Genomic DNA, 5528 nt, shown 5'->3' with positions numbered 1-5528 from the left:
AGTGTGTTGTATTGGGGCTTAGTATAATGTGTTGTATTGGGGCTTAGTATAGTGTGTTGTATTGGGGCTTAATATAGTGTGTTGTATTGGGGCTTAGTATAGTGTGTTGTATTGGGGCTTAGTATAGTGTGTTGCATTGGTATCACCCCAAACTATCCGGCTGACCTATGAGGCCCACCTTCACCCCCACCTCACATAAAGAGTCACCCCCCTAGTGAGATATTAGCCTGTCAGTTTGCTATAAAAGGTTACATGAATCGATAACTTTTCTCCCGTCACTTAACGAGGACTGTTATGGAGACCGCTGTGTTAGGCGCTGAGATATAACACAGTCCTTTAAACTAGCCCTTTTTTTTTGTTGCCCCTCGTGTACGAGGATGGCTGTCCTAGGTGTGAATTTGTTGAAGGTGTATAAGCTGTTTATCAATACAACAACCACACCATGAGTTAACGAGTTGCATGACCCAGTGCCAAGGAATAGTCCGAGAAGACCGGACAACTCGCCAACTGCACTCTGCACTGTCGAACCATCACCCCGGAATACGATCCGCAAATCGATTAACATCCAGGTCCCCAATTACTGCTGGGTAGACAGAGGCAAATGGCGTAAAGAAACTTGAACATAGTTTCACCCTGCCCGGGGATCGAACCCGGGTCCGCTCGCTTGTGAAGCGAGCATGCTGACCATTACACCACAGGTCGCCATACACCTTCCTTTAACCTCTCCACCATGGAAGGAAATATACCTGTGTAATGTTTACTGTATGTATCTATCTACAGTATACGAGTACTTGTACTTTGGTATATATATTACCCTTCCAAGCCTTTTCCTATTGAGTGAAGGTGGCGGAAACACACACACACACATTCTTACTGCTGTAGCGGATGTGGTCCGCTGTGGTGCTCCCTTCCCCTCCATTTCCTGGTTTGTCTTTACGTACAACTGGCGCCCACATGACGTCTTCTCCTTAATGAATACAGCCAGCCTCTCATCCCTTACATCTTAGCATGACGGTCACATAAATCACTGTTCATTATGATTTATATTCATTGTTTTTTTACCATTCCGGGTCTGTCTGTTTGTCTGTCTGTCTGTAATCAGGAGTGTATTCAACTCAACTCGCCCTCCAGTTGTGAACAGACTTGTATACAAATCTCGGACGGTTTCCACAGACATCAACATGGCAACTATCACAAGAGTTGGGGATCTTACGTACAAGTTTAATGATAATAACAAATCAAGACCTAAAACTACTCCAGAAACAAAGACAACAGAGACACCAGACTGAGATATACCCGAGAAACAACAACGAGGATTGAAAATGATGTAAACTTTTTTGATAATGTGATAATGCCGGGAAAATATTTAACCAAATTGGATCATAGTTTCACGAACACTTCTGGAGAGGATCATAAAGAGGAGATGTGGTGTGGGTAATCCTGGTAAATGTAATAGTTGGCGTCTGGTCCCCGTAAAGGACTGATGTAAAGGTGTGGTGACGGCAGCACTTTATGATCACCAGCTCGTGTTCAGATAAACTCCACATATTATGATATATATTCTTGTTAAAGGTGGTGGGGGGAGGAGGGATCATCCATTACCCATGGTTTACTGTTAACCTCAGCTAGGAATATAAACAAGATGTCTCCCAATGAGAATTCTGGGTCTCGATTCATACATTGCAGCATATATCACCAGAATGTTCCTTCATTACCAATATCCTCATCCTTCTGCCCATCCACCTAGAGCACGACAACTCTCCTGTGACGCACAACACACATTATCTGGTTCAAGACACCCGAGACACCAAGTCATGTTATGTTACTTCCGGTGTAGCGTGACGGCTGAGGGCTGTGACGTACAAGACATAACACACAATGTACCAGTGACAGTGAGAGGATGTGGCAGTGGCGACAGTGACGAAGGAGACGTGTCACAGCCAGGAGTCAACCACTGGCTCACTGCCACCAACTGACACAAGGTTATCACGTGTCAATCTGACTTTTATTTTCCTCAAGGATCAGAAGCTTTTACGGGTAACGATCTGTCATTAGTTGAAGAGATCATTTCCCGAAAAATCTTGAACTATAACAAGACTGTATTTTATAGTTGACATCCAGGACAGAGCAACTTTTGTCATGTAATAATTTCTTTACAATGTATTTATTACACCAACATTGTGTTAAAATTTTATTTTATGGGTCTTACATATACGACTTTTATACAACTAATGCCAGACGATTTTATTCGGCAGAGAGAGGACCCCGTACACAAGGGTTTAGTTGACTATCTCCCTTAAATACAGAAAGCAGAATGTATACTGAAGCTCTCCATAAGACCAATTTCTTCCTTGATCCTTATCGAGCACAACATCCTATACAGATCAGTACATGAAGCTGCTGCTCCTGCTCTGTACGTCACTCCGGGTTTAAACTATATTATGTGATATTTAGTTCTTTGATATATAATACTTGATCAAAGGTAAACTCCAGTATACCCCAATATGGTCAACCACGACAGTCATCAACCATGAGCATGAGTCCTAACCATAGGAGTCCATAACAGTACTCAACCGCTTGGTCCTAACTCGAGGCTTTAGTCATGATTCTCGTCCCTCACGGTTTACATAATGTTTATAGTGGTTCATCTTGGTGGTTCTTAGGATGATATATGTGGATCCTCTTTGTGACTCCCGGAAACATCAAGACCTTGGCTAAATGTTCCACCTTGGGATAAACTCCGCGTGTCCTCCTCTGGCCTCTACAACAGTGCTTTAAGTACCGTACTGGTGGTTCAGCCAAGTGACCCCCAGTGTTTAAATTTCAAACAGAAATATAAGAAAAACAAGCCTAAAAAGTCTAATTCTTGTCTATTGTGGGACTAAATTCTCACAAAGGCGATATGCGTTTGTGAAGATGCTAAATTGTTCCTATTTATATACATTAAGTTGTGCTCTCTAGCAATTATAATACACGAATTGTATTGCAGGTAATTTATAGATATTTGTAATTGTTTGGCGTACCACTAAATATACATACGTCACTAATGACATTTCTTTCATTCAGTAAACTTTTGTATATGAAGATGTAGCCTACTGGTGTATAGAGGGCTACCACACTGCTGTCACGTAACATATCATTAACTCGCCGCCACGTAACATGGAACGCAAGCACCACATCGCCGCCACGCAACATGGCTATCATACCGTAACACGGCCAATACCGTCAGACAAAAACATGTAGGTTACCACACGGTCACATGTAATACAGTATATGACCACACTAGTTCATGCAATATAAAGAAGCCTACCACACCGTTGCCACATAGGTTACCACACGCAATCATAGCAGGCCATCATTGACCAGTCACGTAACATAGTAGGCTGTCACACTGTTACCACGCAACACAGAGGTTGAATAATAGTTACTACGTATAGCAGGCTACCACACCAAAGTCGCCAACATAGTAGGTTACCAACTGCTGTCACGTACCGATAAAGTGCCACCACTGTTGTCACGCAACCAACGCAGACTACCACAATTGCTGCCACTTTCAACATAGAAATACCACACCGGTTACAACAATGCAACATAGCAGGGTCACCGGCTACCCCGCACGCAACATTGAAGGTCACCACACTGCTGCCACTGCAACATAGTAGCTACCACACCCCGGCTAATGTAAATATAGCAGTGGTCACTACACTTGCTGCCACGCAACATAGACGACTACCACACTGCCGCTACGTAAATATATTAGGCGACCATACCGCCGCCAGCGTAACATAAAGTGCGAGGTTACCACACCGTTGTCACGTACCCATAGGCTTTACCACACTGCTGTCACGTAACAGGTAAAGGTTACTCTACCAAGCGCCAACGGAAATATAGCAGGCTACCACCACCGGTTTAATATCACAACCGTTACGTCACGTAACACAGTGGCACCAATCGCTGTCAGGCGTAACATTGTAGTTACCACACCGCAGTCACATGAGCAACATAAAGCAGGTATACTGCTAACTGCTGCCACGCAACATAGTAGGCGATCACACCAAGCGCTACGTAACACAGCAGTGGCTACCGGCACTGCCAGTCACGTAGTATAAAGTACACCACTGCTGTCACGGAACATGCAGGCTACCACACACTGCTCTCACGCACGCGTAGGTTGGCTTCACACTGTCACGCACCAGTAGCTACCACATTGCGCTCTTCATGCGCAGGCCACCGCCACCGTTGTCACCAGAAGATAGCAGGGTTACCACCACTGCTCTCACGACAGAAATAAATAAGCTTTCAATTGCTTGACACCGCAAACATGCTAGTTACTACCACCGTTGTCACAAAAATATAGTAGGTTAACATATCGCCGTCACGTAACAGCAGTAGGGCTACCGTACACTGTTGTCACGTAAGATAGTAGCCACTACCACCTCGTTAGTCACGGAAACATAGTAGGCTTACCACACTCGCTACACGCAACATAGGCTACATAACTGCTAACACAAAATATATGAAGGTCACACTGTTGTCACGTAAGATAGTAGCTACCACACCTCGTTAAGTCAAGGAACATAGTGGCCACCACAATCAGCCACGCACATAGTAGGTTGCACACACTGGCGGTGTCACGTAATGGGTAAGTATAGGGCTACCACACTGTTGTTACGTGCCATTAGTAAGTTACCACACTGTTGTCACGGAACATAGTAGGCTAACATTAATTGCTGCCACAGGCTAACACACTGCTGTCGCAAACATAGGCGTCACCACACTGCTGTCACCGCAATAGTAAGGCCATCACACTGTTGTTGCCGGTAGACAGATTGACACTGCTGTCACTAAAAACATAGGCTGTTAATTGCCGCTGCTACGCAACATAGGCCGCCACCACACTGCTGTTCCACAGCAACATAGTAGGCTACCAAATAAATTGTTAGTCAACAATGTAAGATAAAGTCACGCGAATTGTTGTCACGGAACATAGTAGCTACCACACCTCGCTGCCACGCAACATAGTAGGGTTACCGCAATGCTGTCACGTAACATAGTAGGCCAACACACCGGTTGAGTCACCGTAAGATAGCTACCACACTGCTGAATACGCGGAACATAGTAGGCTACTACACCGTTATCACAGAAAGATAGGAGGCTCACACCATGTCACGTAAATATAGTAGTACCATCGCCGCCACGCAACAGGTTACCACACTGCTATCAATGTAAACACAGTAGTGGCTACCACACTGTTGTCTGCGCAAGATAGAAAGTTTCTACTATTGACTATGTTTCACGTGGAACATAGTTACCACACTGCTGCCACGCAAACATAGTAGGCTGTACCACACTGCCGTTCATGCAAACACAGTAGGCTACCACACTGTCAAGTCACGTAAGACAGTAAGTTTCTCACCAGGCCAATCGGTTAAGGTTACGGAACATAGTGGCTACCAATAATTAAGCCACGCAACATAGCAGGCTGCACCACACCGTTGTCACGTACCAGTAGGCTACCACACCAGCTG

The 5528-nt window shown here is 44.8% G+C and overlaps 1 non-coding gene across 1 annotated transcript; it reads right to left on the bottom strand.

Annotated features, from left to right (window-relative positions):
* Window positions 1-628: 628 nt before the first annotated feature.
* Window positions 629-702, bottom strand: Trnav-cac. Its single transcript has one exon. It is a non-coding gene; the product is annotated as a tRNA-Val (tRNA).
* Between the last annotated feature and the right edge of the window lie 4826 nt (window positions 703-5528).

This window comes from Homarus americanus, unplaced genomic scaffold, assembly GCF_018991925.1.
Source record: "Homarus americanus isolate GMGI-L3 unplaced genomic scaffold, GMGI_Hamer_2.0 scaffold60025, whole genome shotgun sequence".
Lineage (NCBI taxonomy): Eukaryota > Metazoa > Arthropoda > Malacostraca > Decapoda > Nephropidae > Homarus > Homarus americanus.
This window is presented reverse-complemented; position numbering and strand designations above follow the sequence as displayed.